The sequence below is a fragment of the Sinohyriopsis cumingii genome, chromosome 18 (genome assembly GCF_028554795.1).
Source record: "Sinohyriopsis cumingii isolate HCF-2022 chromosome 18, ASM2855479v2, whole genome shotgun sequence".
NCBI classification, from domain to species: Eukaryota; Metazoa; Mollusca; class Bivalvia; order Unionida; family Unionidae; genus Sinohyriopsis; species Sinohyriopsis cumingii.
The window spans coordinates 49,874,643-49,897,914 of NC_142978.1; the positions used below are offsets into that span (position 1 = coordinate 49,874,643).

The 23,272-nt window shown below is 34.2% G+C and overlaps 1 long non-coding RNA gene across 1 annotated transcript; it reads left to right on the forward strand.

Annotated features, from left to right (window-relative positions):
• Window positions 1-13,484: 13,484 nt before the first annotated feature.
• Window positions 13,485-14,904, forward strand: LOC149776604 (uncharacterized). The gene is made up of 3 exons (XR_016416232.1): window positions 13,485-13,650; window positions 14,192-14,270; window positions 14,719-14,904. It is a non-coding gene; the product is annotated as an uncharacterized LOC149776604 (long non-coding RNA).
• The last annotated feature ends 8,368 nt before the right edge of the window (window positions 14,905-23,272 follow it).

Consider the following 23,272-nt stretch of genomic DNA (forward strand, 5'->3'; position numbering starts at 1 on the left):
CGTGAAGGGGAAGAAATTAGAACTAAGCAAAACTACGGAAGCCCATTAGTGCCAAATCGCGTCTGTAAAAAAAAAACTATTGCGAATATTCGCAATAGATGGCGAATATTCGCAATAGATTGCGAATAAATGCAATACAATTACGAATAAACGCAATAATATTGCGAATAAACGCAATATTTATTGCGATTATTCGCAATACATTGCGAATAAACGCAATACTTATTGCAATTATTCGCAGTACTTCTTGCGGATAAACACAATACTTATTGCGAATATTCGCAATACATTGCGAATAAACGCAATACTTATTGTAATTATTCGCAATACTTCTTGCGAATAAACGCAATACTGATTGCGAATAACGGAATACTATTGCGAATATTTGCAATAAAATCTTGCATGGCAAGGCAAAAAATTGCTTCTTCTTTGGAGATTTGGCAACATGCAGTTATGGATTTTACTGCTTTTGTAAAGTTGTATTTTTTCCTTGGATTAAGTTATTCAGAAATTATTTACTGTTTGGCAATCAATCATAGGATTGTTATCAGTATGAGAACATTGAAACGATGCTGACGAAATTGAGATTATATAGGAGAAAGTATCTATCAAACATTTTGAACGTAGCTTTATACGTAGCGGAGCAGATCAGTAAATCTGGTTGTCAAAATGGTTATCGCTGGGTGCATCGAAAATGTTTACTTGCAGGATTTCAAACTTCAAGATCTGACGATGCAGTTTTGCTTTCACTTTTAGACCCTCAGGTGTGTGAATTTAGAAGAAGAAAAAGACTACGACGAAGGAATTATTATGCCATGGAGCCTAACTTTATATGGCATCTTGATTCTTCCGACAAACTTAAACAATATGGTTTATGCATCAATTGCGCATAGATGGATTTTCACGGAAAATCATTTGGTGCAAGGTAACGTGTTTAAGCAGTAATCCATGCATTATCGCAGGACATTACATTGATGCAGCTGAGCAACTCGGTGCATGCCCAAAAGCGGTAAGAGGCGACCGTGGAACCGAGAATACTCATGTTGCTGAAATGCATGACTTTCTGACTAATACACAGTCTTTTATATTTGGGCCAAGTACCACTAACCGCGGATAGAATCGTTTTGGCAGCTGTTACGTATGGAATGTTGTCAGTTTTGGATATAGTTCTTCAGACTTCTGAAAGAGACGGGCTATTTTGAAGGAGATACGATAGACAAGAACATTAGACAGTTCGTCTTCATGCCTATTTTGCAGGTAATTAACATAGTTTGCTTCTCTCCAAGTAGGGCAAACATTAAAATTGCATGTGTAATTCTTTCTCAGAGTAAGATTCATAAAGTGTAATCGAGGCCATGCTTAGAGTACATGACAAATAACATGTATCAATTAGGTTTTTCCAGAGGATTGACCCACATCCGGGCGTCTGTTTTGCGTTGTAGCTAGATGTTTTATTGATGTTGCGTGAAATAATAGTCATTAGTGTCTTAACAGTTGAGAAGTTAAAGTGTTTTATGTTATGACCAGTTTTTCGGCAAACTGTTTTGTTTACTTTAATTTATTTGGATTACAAGTTTGTTTTCCCTGGAAATATTAGTGTTCTAAATTAATTATTGGACAAGGACAATTATTGAAATTTACACAGAATTCAAACTGGAATATTATTTTCTGTGTTTCAACAAAGAACTGTTGACAAATCAGTACGACGCTGACCACAGCATACGTAATGACCTTCCATTTTGTATTTCATCGGGATTCGAACTCAGTAGGACTTTTTATTACTAGGACTTTTATTTTTTAATTCTTGGATTATGTTTGGATTTGATTCGTAGAACCGTAAGTTCCATTTCTCATTTTTACCTTGGTTTTCTAGGGAAATTATTTGTTAAATTTTACAAAGCTTCTTGTCTTCACTTTCTTGTTATGTTTTGTAAGAGCCTAAACACGTAATAATATATATATATATATATATATATATATATATATATATATATATATATATATATATATATATATATATATATATATATATATATATATATATATATATATATTGCTGGAAGTCTGAGGAGGATGTGAAATACATATACCATAAATCTTGTAAGGGAAAATATCTTTAAACCTCTAATCAAAGACATTTGTATGGGCAGCCGTCGCCGCCAAAATTACATTAATCAAATGATCTAGTATGAAATCAAATGATTTAACCTAGCAAATGAAATGATCAATCCAGATTCCAAATGATGTGGTGTCACATGAAATGATGTAGAGTGAAATGAAATGATTTAACACATCAAACGGAATGATGAATTCAGATTCCAAATGATGTTGTGTGATATGAAATGATGTAGCATGAAATGAAATGATTGAACCCCAAAAATGAAATAATGAATTCAGATTTCAAATGATGTGGCGTTAAATGAAATGATCTGGCATTAAATAAAATGATTTAAAGAACAAAATGGAATGATGATATATGCTTCCAAATGACGTGCTATTAAATAAAATGATGTAGTCTAAAATGAAATGATTTAACTCAACAAATGAAATCATGAATTTAAATTCCAAATGATCTGGCATTAAATAAAATGATTTAAAGAACAAAACGGATTGATGAAATCTGCTTCCAAATGATATAGTATTAAATGAAATTACGTAGTATGAAATGAAATGATTTAACTTAACAAATGAAATGATGAATTCAGATTCCAAATGATGTGGTATTAAATTAAATGATTTAAAGAACAAAATGGATTGATGAAATCTGCTTCCAAATGACGTAGTATTAAATGAAATTATGTAGTCTAGAATTAAATGATTTAACCCAAAAAAAGAAATGATGTATTCAGATTCCAAATGATCTGGCATTAGTTGAAATGGTCTGAAGAACAGAATGGAATGATCAGCTCATATTCCAAATGATGTGGTATTAAATGAAATGTATAGAATGTAAACGGTCTGATCAAAGTGTAAATCAGCTAGCGTAAATCCAAACAAACACAGGGGGACGCTGTTAGGCTGACTTACAATCGACAGGCGTATTTGCAGAATGCGGTTGAGATTTTTGCAGACGACATTTAACAGCTAAGGTTAGTGTTTCTTCTCATTTGATATAAACAAGAACTGTGTTTTCCAATCAGGATAAAGTGACTATCCACATTAATGAATGTCTGTGTGTATTTTATTTTAAAATCTTCCTTGTACTGCAAGAGTTTTCAATGCTTCATCTCAGCTAGAACTATCAGCTTAGGAGATTAAATCTTCATCGTATTTGATCAATAGTAATTACCATGTTTAATGACCTAACGTAGCATACGCACTAAACCAACAATTTGTTGTCCGCAACTTTTTGTATGTCTCATGTTACCGGCCATACGTACATAGGCATTATTCGTCCAAGTTCTGTATGTAAGAGATCTTCTTTTTCCTCCATTTAATCTAGTTTGCATTAACATATTACTGTTGTGTTTTTTTTTTCCTTTTAGTTTTCTTCTGGGAGATCGAATATAATTTTATTAGAAATCATGATTCGCGACTCTTAGTGCATTTGAAACACCACACTCCTTTCCAAATGTATTGAAAATGGGGGTGGGGGTGGGGGGGCTTAGTCATACATTTTGAAAGACTAATACGTGAACAATAAACAGTTGCCTTCTTGGAGTGTTTATGGCGAAGAAGAAGCACAGATCATGCTTGAATAAACCCAAAATTTAGCTAATGATGTATGAAAATAACAACGAAAGGCGATGGATTCTATCAAATTTTTAAAAATAAAACAGCATCACCGATTTGTAAGTGATACCCTTAGGGTAATACATCAACGTTAATAAATCGTCATATGTGTGTTCTAGTATAGATCAAAACTTCCGTTGCTTTCTCCCCGAAAAGGGATTGAAATTTTCCATCAGGCGGACGTGATGGAAAAAATGTTTGTTAGAGTGGATATTGTCATCAGTCTGTCGTCATGCCCATATTGAGATCGTCTAGGGGAAGAGATGTCATTTTTGTTTATTTATTGTCATTAGTTCTCAACTGGACGGTTGCAGAATTCTTTCATAAAATCTCATTGGCGTGCCACTTCTGAGTGGCTTGTTCACTGTAGAGTCCTGCTTCCGTTTACTATTATGTCACAAATTGTTTTATTTCTTTATTTCTATATTTTATCATTTTTTTTTTTTTCTTCTATTGTATTACAGTTGCAAGACTCTCACTTTCGGGGAGTCCTGCTCCTGATTTTCCATTCTTCAAATATTTTGTTAGGTATGTAGTTATATATGAGCCAAAGTGGTCACGATGACATTGTTATTAATTACATCAACCCATGTGGGTTCTTTTAGATAGCAAGCTTCGGTTGCTTTTGCCCTGGGATGGGATTGAAATTTTTCCGTCATGCGGACGTGATGGAAAATATGCAGATCAAAAGAGTCTCTGGTGTAATTTTACTAGGCACCTAAGACGGCTTTTCAGAGACAATATGATTTTTTGCTTTGTTTCTTTGTAGGCATGATAAGGAAAAAAAGTTGGCTAAGTTTCATTAGCTCTTGTTCTGCCCTGTGTTTAATAATTATTTTGCATTTTTTTTTGGCTCTATTTCCTGGTCATTTACTGCTAATTCTCCCCTGTGTCGTATGTGTCCTTATGTTAGTCCCTTCTGTGTTAACCGTTTCTCATTACGTTGCAGGTTTATGTGGGCACGCTTTTCGGTCTTGTTTGGTAATTTAATCACCGCCTGCTGTCTTCTGTCATCAGCTGGCGGGATTTCGGTCCAGTTTCTCCCGCACTTTGTTTTAGAGGAACGGTAAATCTCTCTGTCTGAAATTAATTTCTAATAGTCTGGTTTAACGAGTCTATTTCGGCTACATTTGTTTCAAATGCCGAAGTCGGGTCCTTGTCGGTTGGTTGGGGTGGGTGGGTGGGTCTGTCGGTGTCCTTATAGCAAGCTCATTATAAGTGGCTTTTCCGGGGGTTAGTTTCTCAAAGTTAGTTTGTTTTTCTGATGGAGTTTTGGCTAGCCGCTTATAGGCTTTCCAGAGTATATAATTCAGGAATCCAAAGCTGTTATCTTCTATTTTACATAGCATTATAAATGAAGTCTATCACTTCTCTGTATAAAATGTTGTCTGTTATTTTAGGGGTATAAGGAAGATTTTTTGGGCTCAAAATTGCCTAATTTGCTTATACTTTTAGTTTTTATATTTGTCTTTGTTTATTTAAGGATCTGTAGTATAAAATTATGTTTTTTGCTATGTGGTCCCTTGCACATGGAACAAGGAGGGATGTTTGAGATAAGGTGTCTCTTGTGGGCATTTTCACCTGTCCACCCTACATCATGTCGATATTGGTAAATGTTCGTTTGTTTGCTTATCTCTTTTATTTTTTTCCAATGATTTTCATACTATGTTCAAGTCAATTTCTAAATTTAGTGTTTCCACCTCATTTGGCTTTACTTTTGTATTGTGTTTTATCATATTCTCCAATTCATTCCTATTAAACATGGTCCAATATTCTTTGCTTGTTTTGTAATTTTGTATAGTTTGTGTTATTCTTTACGCTATTTTGGGGTGCACTTGCAATTTTGTCATGCTATTTTACTGGATAGAAGAAAGCCAAACCAGTAAAGGTATACGCCCTGCCAGTGATATTCTGGATTTTCCTGACGTTTATTCAATCTGGAAATATAATTTACAACTTATTTAACTCAAGTCCATGAGATTGAGTCCTTCTTTTTTCCTATCTTTTTATAATGTGTATTTTGGTAATTTGTGGATCCCATTCTGTATAAATTTTATTATTAATGATTCAAATGTATTTAGATATATAAATTCAAAGTCCGATACGTCAAATTCGTACCAAATCGAGTTGTATAAATACAATTTCGCAATTTGTATTTTTCCAAATAAATTTATTTGCCTATCATTCCATATTATAGCATGTTTCTCTAATTTTTTCCTAATTTGTAGAAAATTTAGCATTTTACTGACTTTCCCTAGATTTATTCCTAATCCTTTAACTTGATTTCTTATGACTTCTGTAGGGAGCGCTTGATAATTCTCCTTTCATTTGCCTATAAGTAGTATTTCAGTTTTAATTCGGTTTATCTTTGAACCCGAGGCTAATCCAAAAAGGTTGTACTGCTGCATTAAATACTTATACCATTGCTTTGAAGTTATAAAGTTGGAGCAATCGTCCTCATGTTGGAGGGTTTTACACTCCTCCCTCATGTTAGTTACTCTTACTCCTCGGATTCTTTTATGATTTTGGATTGCATTATGTAGTGCCTCTATCCCTGTTTCGTACATTAACATAGATAGTGGACAACCCTGTCTTACATAACCGTTTACTGAGAACGGATTGGTTTTTGCACCATTGGTCTGTACCAATGATTTTATATTCTTATAAAGTGTTTTGATCCAGTTTTGGAATACATTTCCAAATCCAAATTTATGCAATATCTGCAAAATATAACTCATTTCTACCCTATCAAACACCTTCTCCTGATCAATGAGGATTAAAGCGCCATCAATATTAGATGTTTCCGTATAATCTAGTATTGTCTTTATTGAAAGTATATTATTCTGTATATTTCTGCCTTCTTCACCATACGTTTGGTTTGGATCTTTTATGTACCCTTATTATTGGTTTAACTCTATTTGCTAAATATTTACTGAGTATTTTGCAATCAATATTAAGTAACGAGACTGTTCTCCAATATTTTAGGTCTGAAGTCTAGCCTTTGTTTGTGAAGATGAGTGTAATAACCCCTGTTTTCATGCTTTCTATCATTTCTTGATATTTTGATAAATGGTATTGTTGAGAATTTTCATTATTGGAATTAAATATTTTTTGAACTTTTGATAAAACTCGGGCGTTATCCCATCTAACCCCGGAGCTTTATTCCTAGTTAATTGGTAAATCGCTTTATCTATTTCTAATTCTGTTATGCTTCTTCTTCTTCTTCTTCTAATAATAATAATAATAATAATAATGATGATAATAATGTTATTATTATTATGATTATTATTATTATTAGTCGTGGTAGCTCCTAACTTTACTATATGTATAGCTGTACTATATGTACACATTATTTTGCTCTACTGTATGTACATCTTATTGTGCTGTACTATATGTACAACTTGTTGTGCTGTACTATATGAACACCTTGTTGTGCTGTACTATATGTACATCTTGTTGTGCTGTACTATATCTACACCTTATTGTGCTGTACTGTGTGTACACTTTATTGTGCTGTACTGTGTACAATTTATTGTGCTGTACTGTGTGTACACCTTATTGTGCTGTACTATATGTATACCTTATTGTGCTGTACTATATCTGCATCTTATTACGCTGCACTGTATCTACACGTTATTGTGTTGCACTGTATCTACACCTTATTGTGCTGTACTGTATCTACACCTTATTGTGCTGTACTGTATGTACACCTTATTGTGCTGTACTATATCTACACCTTATTGTGCTGCACTGTATCTACATCTTGTTGTGCTGTACTGTTTCTACACCTTATTGTGCTGTACTGTATCTACAACTTATTGTGCATTACTGTATGTACACCTCATTGTGCTGTACTGTATCTACAACTTATTGTGCTGTACTGTATCTACAAATTATTGTGCATTACTGTATGTACACCTTATTGTGCTGTACTGTATCTACACCTCATTGTGCTGTACTGTATGTACACCTTATTGTGCTGTACTATATCTACACCTTATTGTGCTGCACTGTATCTACACCTTATTGTGCTGTACTGTATCTACACCTTATTGTGCTGTACTGTGTGTACACCTTATTGTGCTGTACTATATCTACACCCTATTGTGCTGTACTATATCTACATCTTATTATGCTGCACTGTATCTACACGTTATTGTGTTGTACTGTATCTACACCTTATTGTGCTGTAACGTATATACACCTTATTGTGCAGTACTGTATTTACACGAATACTAATCATATTCGAGTTTGTATTAACATACTTACGAAAGCAAAACATATTTAATTTTACTTTGAATAGTCCAGCAGGTAAGTGTGGACATCAGCGCTTCGCAAGCACAAAATGTTATTTGAAATTTTTTACTGAAACTTCATCTGATGTTGTGGGTGAGGGCAACGTTCCCTCTGAGATAATGCTGTTTGGGTAGATTAAGTGTGTTGAGGCAATTTGGATAGTAATTCTTTTCCAATTTTAGCTTTGTACTATATAATGTTTTTTTTCTTCTTTTTTCTAGCTGGTCAAATTGAGAGTGTAAAGTAAATTTTGATAGTAGTTCCTTTCCAAGTCATAGCTAGGTGGTTTCTGATGGCTGTTGGATTGCTGTTAATTACTTGGGGGGGGGGGAGGGGGGAACCAGACAGATGCCCCCCCCATTTCCAAAAAACTGAAAAGGTATTTTATGTTTTTGTGTTTCCCCCTCAGATATGTAGTATGTTTTATTTTAAAATAGAATTTTATATAAAAAATTTAGTCTTAGAATTTTTGATGGGCTATTTATGTTTCCTTAGTGTTATCTAAATGGTTGTTCGTCCAAGCCTGGGTTTTTTCACCTTGCTCGAAGTTCCTTCCTTGGTATTTTTTTGTGACCTTTGCTACAGGTCGCCTAGGTCTCAGTATCTGCTATATGTAGTGGTGCTGTATTGTGTGTATGCTATTTTATATATATGTTTGAGACCGCAATTTTAGATTCAGTGTTATTTTTCCCAGTTGTATTTCTTTTCTACTAATTTGGATTTAGGATCCGATGTATTCTATTATGTTATATTCGATTAAATAGTTTTGGTTTTTGAATTTTGAGGCTGAAACGGTGTACTATTTTTTTTTCCCTTGTTTTTTGTTGGGAATTTTTTTTTTTTGTTTTAATCTAATTTAATGTGTCGTTCCTCGTGGTAGCTCTAGGAGTATCAATAGGTAGGTTACGCTCGATTCAAGGTCCACACTTCTTTATTTTCATTGTGTTTCTCCTGAGTTGAGTTAGGCCTCCTTTTGTTAATTTATCTAAATATTTTATTAGAAAGAATCCAAAATTGTTTATTTTCCACATGTGGGTTGGTCAAACCATACAGTACGGGAGCTGTATGGTTTTAAGATAGATAAAGAGTAAGTAAAATTTTAAACTATGAATTAGCCCCTGTTTGTGTTTTATGTCTGAGTTTGGTCTGTTTATGTTCTACATGGAGAATTGTTTCAAAACTATTTCATGGGCCTGTCCACTTCGCGTAGCGCCATGTGACTTAGCCCCATGATGTCATAGTCTTTACTTTCCCCATGTAGGTTCCCTGTAACTTTGTATATTGTGTCATTAAGTTTTCTAAGTTAGGTAAGAATTATATATATATATATATATATATATATATATATATATATATATATATATATATATATATATATATATATAAAGAATAAAGAAAAAAAAACCAAAAAAACAATCCAAAAAAGATAGAAAGAAAATCACTTTTTTCCCCTTATACTTCTCTTTATCTCTTTATCACAATTATTTGCCCACAGGCCATCATGGTGTCTACTATGTACTCTGTAATTTTGTATAAATTTTTTTTTTATTGAAGTCTCCATCCATGTATAATATATTTGCCTTTTGATATCTCCCCCCCCCCCCTTTGTTTATTTCTTCTATCAGTTTCAATTTACATGTTTTCCTGCTCTCGCACTGTATCATTGTGTGTAGTTTACTAAAAGGGGCTTTTTCACACAGTGGACATTTTGGCGATACTCTGACCATGTCCCGTCTCACTGCTACCTCTCCTATCAATCATGCATTGTGCATGTATTTGAAGCAGAGACTTTGTATTTTTAGGGAGCGTAATTTGGTGCAGTGTCCCCATGCTCTTTTCCAGTTAATCTCTATGTTCTCCTGTTCTACTTTACTTTTAGTTTTTCTTTTGTTATTTCCTCTCTAATGTATCTATATGTTAGTTTTCCTCCTGGTCCCATAAACGTTTTATATCCCTATATTTGGTTAGTATTTCTTTGATATGTCTAAATTTTCTTGGTATTTCTAGTTTTTTTTTTTTACAAGTTTATTATTTTTATAAATGTCCCCCCTGTTTCTCATTGTGAACCCAAACCAGTAGATGTATATTCCCTCCCATGGTGATGTTGGTATTGCTTTAATCTTTTTAAATATATTTATAATATTTGCAGTCTTTATCCAAATGGGGTTGGAGAGTGCTAGTCCCCCCTCTCTTGTGCTCTATAGAAAGTTTCCCTCTTGACGTAGTGGGTCTTAAAATCCCATATGTAATTAATAATCTCCTTATCTATTTTTTCTGAACTTGTATTTTCTATGTCCATATACTTGGTAATAAAATTTATATTCGCGTATATGTACGTTTTGGCCACTTGGGCCCGTTCCATTAGACATAATGGCGTAAGTGCCCATGTGTTCACATTCGTTTCTAATTTCTGTTTCATATTTTTATAGTTTTCTTGTTCTTCTCTTATCCCAAAATAAATGCCCAATGCATTCGCTCTTTCTTTAATTAGGTGTGGTGGTAATCCTGAGTGATTTCCTCTCTAGCTCCCTATTTTCAGTATTTCATTTTTTTTATGATTTATTTATGACCCAGAGGCCTTACCAAATTGTTCTAATTCCTTCTCTAGGTGTTTAAAGGAATTTTGTCTATAACAAAGTTCGTACAATCGTCTGCATGCTGTAGCATTTTTATTTTGTCTTTTACATTTGGAACTGTAATACATTCAATCTTCCTATTAAGTCTTATTCTTATACTTAGAATTTCAATTGCTGTTACCTATAATAGCATAGATAGCATTCCACATAGGCTGGAGTTATGTTTTCAACAATCTCGTGTTTTAAAAGTGATATTTTAAAAATAACATACGAAAGTGATTAAATATGTTGAATTGGAAATAACACCGTAATATTTAGAATTTCTCACAATTATTCACTCGTTGGTCCAGGAAAAACGCTTTATCCACATGTAATAGCTTCACTACTTGCTTTGAATGTGTGATTTTATAACTATTGAAACATTTATCACTTCCAGTTCATTGCCTCTTCAAATCAACACAATTCCATTGCCTGAAATGACAAATGAACGCAATCGACTGTTAAGAAAGTTTTGCCATTCTTGATAATGGGGTACTTTTGAATTCCATTTCACTCTGATGATATGTTACCACAAAAATGTATTCTGGCTCAACAGGATTGGTGTCGTTAGTAAACTTTATCATTCAAGAAATGAGAAAGTGTAAAAAGCGCATGTCAAATAGAATGGAAGCAGAGAACATTATAAGGACTCAGGTACGTGGAATTGAGATTTTAATGGAGGACTCCCTGCAGGATGTATCAGTGCCTGTCGAAGTGATTGAGCTACTTGGACAAGCTCGTAGTATCCTTGATAAAACCGATATCAATTCTATGCCAGTCAGCGAAGACCACCGGTACAGGGCGTCGCAAGTCTATACTGGGCATCGGGGCAGACCTCTTTATGACATAAGAAAGGAACAACTACAATTTTTCATCGGTAATTTCTTAACTCAACTGACACACTAACATGCTGTATATTATATTTACATGTTCCATTGTTATCCCCTAACACATAAGCAGTGTTTACTGCTTCCAACTTCTTTATTTTTCTGATGTTCATGCACAATATTTGATAATGCTTCCGTATGCAAGCAAATCATTGAGGTGTCATTTTTAAGCGTTGATAGTTTTCAATATTGTAAGACATGACATTCTTTCTTGAGTATCATTATCTGTCCGTCTGGCTAAATGATTTCGTTATCCTGAATATTATAAGGTATCGGGATTTAAGCTGTTTATGCAACAACACTTAGGAAATGATAAATGGTAAACATCAGTTAGGTAATGCCACTGAGTATATTATTCGCACACCACCCCGTTTGTTTGTACCTCGTTACAAATTTTACAATAAAAAAGTATCAAGAACATAAAGATGCACGAAATTAAGTAATTTCATTCACTGATTTATAATTTCTAACTTACAGTTGATAATAGTTCCCTAACACTGCGGACCTATTGGCATTTCAAATCAAACGGACGCTCTCGATATAAACAAGCGACAGATTGCTCACTGACCTTTTCTGGTTTATAGAACGGTCCATTTCATTAAAAATGTCTATGTTTAATATTTCGTGACCAAACTGAGCAAATAAAAAGGACAACTCTTGTATACACATGTTAGAGACATGTAACACCAAAAATGTCCGGAATTACTGAAATTATCAAAGACGGTGAACTACATTACCCCTGTTGCTTAAAACATAGACTTGCCTATGCAAATATGGCGACTATGTTACTTACAAAACTCCCGTTTGATTCGAAACGCCAACAAAATGACAGTGCATGGCACTCTTTGACAATCAGGTTAGAAATTATGAATTGAATGACTAAGTTTTGTGAATTTTTTTATATCATTGATGCGTTTTCGTTTAAACATCGGTGTGTGTGTGTGTGTTGGCAGGTTTGCAAATAAATGGGAGCATGTACGAATATTTTAGTCCTTAAAGAACCATGTATTGAAATTTAATATATAGTACTGTCAAAGACTTCACATGATATTCTACAATCGATACTTTTACCACCATACATTATAAGAGAAATTGTGTTTTCTTTGGTTTGTTTGCATGATTCTTTATTCCACATGATATATATATATATATATATATATATATATATATATATATATATATATATATATATATATATATATGAGTCATGTAGTGCATTTTTTCAAAATTAATTGAATTATTTCATAACGCAAAACTTTCCTCAAGTAGAAAGTATAAAAAGATAGGATATTATTAGAAACATATATCCTATGCGTCTCAAAATAACCATTGCTTTTATTTTCGTTTTAATTAAATAATATTTTTATTACCAAATGCTGTAAAACATTATTTTTTTTTAAAAAAATCTGTCTGACAGTTTATATTCATATGGCGTTTGCATCACGTTATAAAACGTCACACGTGATTGGGCAATCTCAGCGTGCTTTGACCTCATGTCTTTTTATTGACGTCATCAGTTTTCATGCATCAGAATTACACGCGCAGTTTGAACATTATTATTTTCTTTTCCTGTTTGAAACTTCATTCGTTGGGTATTTGGAATGCAAGTTAAATGGCTAAGACTTCAGCGTGTAAGAATAACTATACTATATACCTTATGATGTGTGCACACGTTTGCCCAAGAACTCAGATGATTTTGAACCATCGTGATCGCGCTCGGGCTCAAAACGGCTTCCTGGTGCAAATTTTGTATTATTATACACATATAATTAAAATGTGTCTATAGTGACTGTTAATGCTTTTTATATGCTGAAATTTTGTGTTTTAGACATTACTAACCGATTTATATTCTCTCTATTATATCCACATAACATAAACCTTTATATGGAAAATCTTTCTCGTGCTTTGGAAAATTATTTGTAATCACGTCTGTATTAATTTTTCTCCAGAAAATTACTTTACATCAGGAGATATGGCAAGTTTCCTTGGGATAAGCAGGAGAACTGTAGAGCGGAGACTAGCAAACTTCCGCTTGACTCATGGGATACGATTCAGTGATATAAGTGATAATGAGCTAATATCGATGGTGCATTCAATAATCAACAACTTTCCTCGTTCAGGTAAGAGTTCTTTTTCTTCAACTAAATGACTTCTCTGTGTACAGTAAAATAGTTGTAATTTATGTTCATTGATGTGTATATTGTTATATCAGTTTTGAAATTTTTATTGGGGATGGGGCTTTGCTTTTCCGCAACTGTTTTTAAAGATCAATTAACGACTCTAACTTTGTAGTGACTCCTGGTCATTTTTCCATACAGCGACTTTGCCCAACATAGCCCAAGCGCCGACTAAAAGATATTTCGGCATGGGGCTCAAACTGTAGATAATAACTGACGTGTGTTAAAAACTCTCATTTTTATTTGCAACAAGAATGGTATTTAAACAGATGAAAACATGATCAGTGCTTTCATAAACTGTGCCGATACCGTTTAACTGCCGGTGATTGTCATAGACTAACAAGTACAGTTCGATTTGCATGTAAAACGAAATCTTGGAAAGCTTAAAGGCATTTAACTGTCTTGAAAGTATTGGTCCGAACTTAATCAGATTCAACAAACAAGCGATCTTGCATACATTTATCCTATCATATTTCAAATTCAGTCCAGTGGCCTGCTACTTCTGCAGCGACCTGAACACTACTAAGCTTGAAAAATACAACAACAAAAGCGTGCTTATAGGTGTGAGTATGATTATTTACACAAGCATTTATCATTAACTCTTAAGGCAAATCTGACAACCCTGAAAGTGTGCAACTTAGGTCATGACTTTAGAGACTTTCACATTCTGAATAAGTGTGCGCTTCCCAATGCTTGGATAATTTTATATGTTTTAAGAATATAATAAATATTTGTTTAGAAATACAATTTTAGATAGTGAATTATGTTAATTGCCCCAACATTGAAAACCTCATTGCATGGCAAACAAATAGTTTATGTATGCAACTGTCATTCTGTGGAATGAGCTACCGAATCACCTAAGAGACCAATCACATTTTAATTCATTTAGATCCTTAATTATATCCTGGAATGGTACCGACTGTAAATGTTATATATGCAAATAAATAAATAATGTTTTTTTTTTTATGAAATCAATGCTTGTAGTCATGTTTTAAATACACGTTTCTTTAGGTTTAAAGACAATCGAAGATCATCTCATTTCACAAGGTATCCATGTACAAAGAGAGAGAATAAGGAGAGCAGTTAGAACTGTAGATCCGGTTGGACAACAACTGAGGCAGTTACGGTGTATACAGCGAAGGGTTTATTCAGTTCCGTCCCCTCTTGCCTTGTGGCATATGGATGGCAATCACAAACTGATACAGTAGTGTTCCACTCAGTTATATGACATGTGCTAACAATAAAGTTGTGTGTAATCTCTAATTCTCAGTACCCAAAGTTTTGTTAATTTAATTTCCTAGGCTCCGAAATCCTAAAATTAAGACACATAATTTTACTCCAAATTTTCTATATCTTAGCATCTCCAAGATAAAACCTTCAATTCTAAACACATTTTATTGGAAGGAAAAAAGTTACAGCATAAAAAATTCAATCAGTTCTCTTAAATAGTTCGGACGTATAACATGAAAATTCGGCAAAGACATCATAACATCAGATCAATCAATGGCAGTTAGTTACTTGTTAATGTAAGTATTATTAACGATATTCAATTCATGTTGATCTTGGACGTTGATGGTGATTAGATAAGGGTAAATTTGGTGCTTATTTTCCCGATTTTTACAAGTCTATCATGTTGGAAATGACATATAGTAGTGGGTGAAGTTGATGAAATAACGCATATACAAATAATCTCTCAGACATGTTTGGTTACTCGTGTGATCTTGTCGTGTTATATGATATTCATATTAATTGCTTAATGTGCCCAGATGATTTGATAATATATGCATCTAAAAGTAATGGCTTGCAAAATGCCGACGGAGACGGTGTCTAACTCTTTAACACTAACACAATTTGAGGTAATATTTCATGAAGTTGGTAAACTTATCAATAATTGGCAATTAAAATAAAATTAATTGTACTGAGGTTAGCAGAACATAATAATTATTTAATGCTCTGGTAAGCTTGAATATTTTTGTCGAAGTAAAAAGTGGCCATCGCAGACAAATGCGAAGGTAGGGGGCTAAATTTATAAACTCTATTCATCAACCTATTACAACTTACGATCATGAAATTTGACATAATAGACTCTGATTGATGTAAAGAGGTTAAATGACATGAATGTTTATGACTAACTATTCATTAGGATTTTGACATTTTGTTTTGGACATTAAAACGTTTAGCAGCATCGAGTTAGGGGAGTATTTCCATCTCATATGCAATGTTGAACACATAATGCCGGGTACATCTATCGGAACACCTAAAGGACTCCCTTGCATACAAATGTGCACATGAAAACACAAGACAGTGACACGACTATATAGTGCAAGATTCTAACAAGCTTAATCAGATGTTTAGGATTTGAGCTTGTTTGGGAGATAAATATTAATAAGCTTGGAACAGAAACAGCTTCAAACATTGGTACAGTTGAAACTCGCGGTTGTCTTACAGTTATTATACCAAGAGATGCTAAATATTACTCCATTTGTGTAAACAAAGCAGAGGCCGAAAAACATTTTGCCTGTATTGGTTATAAATATAAAGACAAGAGAGAAATATTATTTCATATTTTTGAGGAAACTGGGTTTGATATTCATATGGACATCAATAAGTTATTTGGTCATTTAGTATTCATGTTTAATTAAGATATGACACCAATAACTATGAATCTTACAAATATCTGAGCAATACAATGTTTAATAAGAATGAATCAAGAATGTGTTGACATTCAGTTGCTTAGCAAACTTTATAGGAACACTTGGAGATTTTCTTCAGTTATAATGCATTTCTTAGCTACTTTCAAATATCTTAATAACGGGAGTTTACATTTAACACTTATGTATGTGGAGTGTAAGGTATGATGGTCGACATTCGAGAGTGAGAGATCAAGCAATGTGTTAGTGATCTACTTTATATTAATAATAAAACGCGCGGTGTTATCATTGTTATATCCATCTCTTGCAGGAAAGCAATACATTTTCTTGTCTCATATAACGTGGAAAGCGATATACATATATTCTGCAGATGGCGTTTTGTAATACACGGATGCATCGATGGTTTCACAAGACTTATTTTCTACCTAGCTTGCAACTGTGATAATAGAGCTTCAACAGTTTTAAACCATTTCACTGAAGCCGTTTCCAAATGGGGCCTTCCTTCCCGAGTGAGAGGGGACATGGGTGTGGAAAACCGTGAAGTTGCTCAGTACATGCTCTCATACCCTCGTCGGGGCCTTAATAGGGGAAGTTTTCTAACTGGAAAAAGTGTCCATAATTCGAGGATAGAGAGGCTATGGCGTGATGTGTATAATGCTGTGCTTTCTTTATTTCATGAGCTTTTCGTATCATTGGAAGTCAAAGGCTCTTTTGATCCAGATTCGGAGAAATATGTCTTCTGCTTGCATTATGTGTACAGAAATGTGATAAACGACAGACTATTCCAGTTTATGAATTCATGGAACAATCATAAACTGAAAACTGAGAACAACAAAACTCCCTGCCAGATATTTATACTTGGACTGCAGCGTATATTTAACGAGAATCAAGTAATTGCTAACGAATACTTCGAAGAATTAGATCAGGTGAGAAGCTTGTCTCATTTTAAGCAATGTGGCCTATTGTTAAAGAAAAAAACCCAGAAAGACTGAAGAGATTTGAAACTGGGCACTATACAATCTGCACGTTCCTTAAAATACCTACCATTAGTTTATCAATGTCTCTGTGTGTGTGTGTGCTTCTAATTAGCAGTGTATTTGATTACCAAAGTCGTAACAAATGACTACAACTTCACAGTGTGCTACTTCGTTAAGTGGAAAGTACCTGTATTTTCGAAATATATTCTATCAAGCTCATAAAACATACCAAATTTACAATAAGCGAAACATTACAATAACAATATAAAGCAAAATTCCATGCATGCCAATATAAATAGCATTTAAAGGACATCTGATTGTAACATTTCTGCTTTATATAACTTAACAGACAGTATTCGACAAAATTTTTAGAATTTCAGAAAACTGTTTGTCCAATATCGAGGAACAATTTCTTTTAGCACGGAAAACTTTCATGAGTTTACCATGCAGAGACCAAATTACAAATTTGTTTATTGCCGGCTCTGCAAGACAGTATATGCTATTCTCTTAGCCTAACATTTGTTGGTGATATTTGGAAGTTAGAACTAAGCCACCGTAGCTCATTCTCTTAAACGAATTCATTTCTTAAGAGCCAAGCTTAATTGTGTCTTTGAATCAGTTTTTTTTTAACTATAAAAAATGAATGAATACATTGCAGACAAAATTATTATTAGTATTATTTTCTTCATTTAGGACGCTCTACCAGAGTATGGAATGGATTTAGATGCACCGTTACCTGAGCCAAGTGATGAAGACAATATCGACGTGCCATCAATAGAGCTACTTAATGAGGAACAGTTGCATTCTTTCAATGCCAAAATGCGTGGAATTCACGTAGCTGACCTTTCTGACATTGAACCATATTTGCATGCTTTAGATTCTGTAGATGAGGTTTTGGAAGTTTGAAGTCGATAATTCATGTACTCTACTACATTTCCGTTGATTATATGGGGCGATTTTACTTTCTGCAATTGCTCAAAGCAGTATCTTGTCATCAGTGACAACTTTCTTTCATTCCTCCATTTGTAATTAAATTCATCTTAACTCCCTATTTGTAAGATTACAAATGTATTAATAACATAATCTTTGTTCGTTATTAAATAGACTGTGATCCAATACAGCTCTATGTTTAAAATAATAAATGAATAACTTGCGCAAGACTTCGTCAACTGAAATCTGAGTATCAAATCTACTCCAACTAGGTATGTCCGACTGTACTAAAATCTAATTAATAGTGTTGATAGTTTTTGTATTATAAAGATCCAATAAGCGGTAATAGAACATGCTTTTGATTTAATTCAACTGAAATCTCCGCAGAGTACGCATCTTACCTGTATTTATTCGTATTTATACAAATTCTGTCAGTATTATCAAGCATTTTTCTCTGTAATTCAGGGATAGCACTTTCCGTTCTGTTTGGTGTATATTTGTAATCCTCCATGATTGATTCTATGTACCCTGATTTTTATCTAAGTTAATTTCAATCAATGAAAATGTCACTTAAGCCGAGTGGAGGCAGTACTTTAATAAATAAATACAAATTAAATAATGTATTTATCAACTGAAAGTTGTGTTCTAGTTCTATCTTTTAGTTTCTTTTAAGTGTAATCACCATAAATGTAATGTGTCCTCTTGTAACTAAACGTAAAATGCGTGAATCTTTCTTAGCAGCTATGTCCTCGCGCGTTTCTCCGAGAACCTAATTAAGTGCCGACCGTGTTTTGATAACTGACTTGTGGTGCATTGAACGAAAAGCTGGCCTCCTTTGTATTATCACGTTAATTACGTCTTTTGAATCAAATAAAAGAGGTCGAATAAAAGAAAAGTTAAAAGGCACAAAAATCTTATAAACTTAAAATCTAGTGATCCCGGTCGTATGTCGTGTGAACTCGCTTCATTTGAATAATCGAACACTGTTATAAATGTTATCGTGTATGTAACATAAACTACCTTAAATTAACAGACTCTTTCATAACTGTTATCAAAGATAGCAATGCAGCCAAGCGAAATGAATACTTCGTAAAATAAAGAGCTTGTTTTCACAGATACGGACCATTGTGGGCAAGCGAGTTTCAGAGAATTTTTGAACTGGCACTTAGAGATATCCTCAAGGATGATAAGAAGTTTCATTAATACTTCCAATGAAATCACGACATCAATATTGTACTAATTGAACAATACAAAAAATGAGTTTCGACATAGAAGATCGTTTCACGAAATAAATGTCGCGTTTTTTTATTTTGTTTTTTAAAAAAGGATTCTTGTTTGGGGGTATATCAACATTTAGTCTAGTTCCCTGCTCTGTGGACTCCCGATTTGGCAGGATACTATTAAATACCACTATGGGAATTAGACTCATCAATAAAATAAAATGCATTGGCGTGTTACACAGATTTTTCACGTGATGGTTGTTGAAACCAGCTGGAACGATCTTTTACAAGTTGGACATTTTGAAAATAAATGTTATGTATACAAAATAACGAACAACTTCATTAGAAAAAGCGCGTTATTAAAAATTGTTATCGACGTGATTGTAAAATGAGGATTCAGTCAGCAAACAGCCCAATTCCCTAACGCTTCCCCCCTCCCTCGGTTTTCTCGATGTCAAAGCGAAGTTTCAATTTTTGGAGGTACCTCGGTAACTCGCGCCCTCGCTTATAATGCGGTCTATGTTTGTGGACTGTTGTGTACGAGTTATCGGGGTATATATATATATATATATATATATATATATATATATATATATATATATATATATATATATATATATATATTGCTATGCCCGTCTCACATTAAATTATACCTATATTGTTACGTATATATTGTTTTTTTTTTCCTTTTTGGTGCATTACTTAAGATTGCAATGAAGGTACATTAATATGTGCTGACTCATTTCAAAATCAATCTTAACAATGGACCTGTTTACAAGTTTGGGGTAATTTCACATTTGATGATTAAGCCTGATGAGCTCTGTGGCAGTGAGAGGTATTGTGAAACATGTGAAATGGGAGGTGTTGATAGATAGATCTATATCGAGTAGGAAATTAATTCAACGTAGAGCCTTAAAGTGTATACAAGGTATAGGAGTTGAACAATGAATTCATTCCGATTTTTCTTTGTTCTTATTTAATGTTATTCTGCAGATATATTTAATGTTTTGTTTAGATATAATTTGAGAGTTGGATTACTCATCAAAATTACAAAGATCTCATTGACTTCTCACTAAAATATTATTCTGTGATTATTGTTATTATTGTGAATTCATTTAAAAGAGTTCTAGACAATGCCATTGTTATACATTAATAATGTTAGTAAATCAGCACATTCAGGATATGGAATTCATATGAAACACCCTATTCTTTTGGACTTGGAGTATAACGTTTAGTATTTGTAATGTTTCCCTCTTAGTAAGAGGGGTATTCAATTGGATTTGGCTGGAGTTATCTAGAGGATGACCTCCCTCGATATTATAGCCCGGCGGGAGTGAAAGAAGAATATAATTTCAACAGAGAACTGAGCGAGAATACCTGGAAGAAATAAAGCAAAACGAGCCCCCTTTGACAAGAAAATAACACATCTAATTAGAACAAATTAATAACGTCAATTCCAATTCAAGTTAGATTATATCAATAGAATTTAACAGGCGCGTCCAAATTGTATTGTAGTAAATTTAAAAGGAACGCGGGTCAGTCACAAGCATCGTGTCACATTGCTGAGACGTGGATATCGAATTGGGCAAAACAGCTGATTATTCCGGAGATAACTAAGTTGAAATAGCCTAAAGATATCATAATTTATTTGGCCATGAAATTATGTGCATTCCCGATTCATGAATTTGGCTGTATAATTATTCAATAATAAGAGAAGAACCGTGCGTAAGATCGCGTGTTTGATACCCCCGCCTTTAATGGGTGGGTAATAATCGTGTCCCCGTGATTATTAAATTGGTTGGGTACGGACACATTGTCATAACGGGTTTGAAAATCAAGGCCGCGCAGTTAGAATCATAATAATCTGCGCCCGTCGGCTGTGTAAATAGTGTGATTCTAGTAAATTAATTATGTGATGACAGATATCCAATCTTTTTCTTTATTATGTTCCTATGGATAAGATGCATGTGTTGATCGTGTGGAGAGTTAATTCAAAATAGTTGTAGAAGTTGTTTGCTGCTTGAATCCATAGTTTGGTAAATTAGACCTATTTGTTTGGTTTGTGCTTGATGTGAAGCAAAGCTACATTATGAAGAGAAGAGGGTGATTTTATGAGGATTGTTTGGAGATTAGTGGACTGGTTTTTTTCTGTCACTGTAGAGTTAGTACAAGTGGTGAATAGATGATGGAAAAGGCAGTGTCACATGCGTTCGGTGGATGACAATGTGTATCGCGCCAGTTTGGCGTTGAAGTCATGGTTGACTTGTATTTGAGGTTCGTAAAGACGTGTTCTTCTCTGAAAAGCGCATTCTCTAACCTCGTTGTACACAGGAAGGTCCCTGTGTTTTCTTGTCATTGAACTGCTAAAGACTTGCCAGTTGAGAATTGCTTCGTACAGTGTGTGTTAAAAATTGTTCACTACCATCCTGACAATCATAATGATTCGGTGTGGTTTCCATCATGCGTAGTTTGATTTGTCTGCTTGGATGGAAAAGTGTCCATTTGGAAAATATGTCAATTAATTAGCAGCATGAAGTAATGACATTGCACACCACAGTATAGTGAATTGTTTATATGCTGGTGTTCTAAACGTTTGCTTTTGGGAGTACGTTTTATTTTATGGCTATGTTTGGACGCTGTAGCATTAGTTCATTAGTGGTGAGTTAGTTGTAACAAGATAGGATCGTCTGACACAGACTGAGATGATAAAAAAAGAAATATGTGTACGCGCATAACAAGGTCTATTTGGAGACGTGTATCCTGGTGAGAACGCGAACTCCAGACCTGAGTTATTTTTGGGTAAACAGGAATGGTCCTGTGTTACATTTACTGTCTTGTTGTTAGAGACCTATGTATAGAAAAGTCTTTCCTGCAGCGAATTCCGAAGATTGTTTTTGTTTTGAGAGAGTTTGAACCCGAACAGCTTGTTGGAACATTTTCATGTTAGATTCAACGTGGTTAAATTGTGCTTATTGTTCACAGTTAGGTTACTTATAAGCAAGCAGTGGATTCAAACAGAAAAAAAAAAAAAAAAAAAAAAAAGTTTACTTATGGATGTTGAGTGAGAGGCTATTAGGAACAAGTCCATTGATTCAGAGTTTTGTTTTAATCATCTTTGGGGATCAATAATCGGTTGGGTGGTTGATTTTGGGGAAAACAATCAATTTTGATTAGACCACAGAAGCGTGACGTTTGTGTCACTCGAGGTCGAGTGATCTTTTTAAAGGCGGGGGTAATGTAGTAAATTTAGAGTATGTGCACGTGGTTGTAGTGCCCCGTTTTAAGCAATTCTTAGATTTGTGTGATTACTTGTTTGATTATTGGAATTTGGCGCCATGGAAATATTCCTGGCCCGAACTAATGAGCTAATCAATAGGAGCAAACGTCACGGAGTGAAGTGTTAGTGTGTTTCCATGATGTCCTGGTTCACTAGTAGTGAATTCCAACCAGAACCGACTGACTGTCCCTAGTCGTAAAATAGTACATATTAAAATCTAGTGGTATACATTGGTAGCGTGCCTGCAAGGACAGCACTTACGGTATTAAACCGGTAAATTACACAAGGGCATAAATAAAAAGGGACTTGGCAGAGACCGTTTATGTCGCCATGCGGGCGAATATGGTGCAGTTATATCGGCGAAATGTGCCTGGAAAGCATACATTGACTGGCCTAAGGTGGCGGAGTTAAAATAGTTCCCATTGTTAGGGAGTACTCGTATATGTTCTAAGGCGTGAACGGTTGGTGGTACGGAAACATAATGAAGCCAAAACACGCAGATGTACGGTT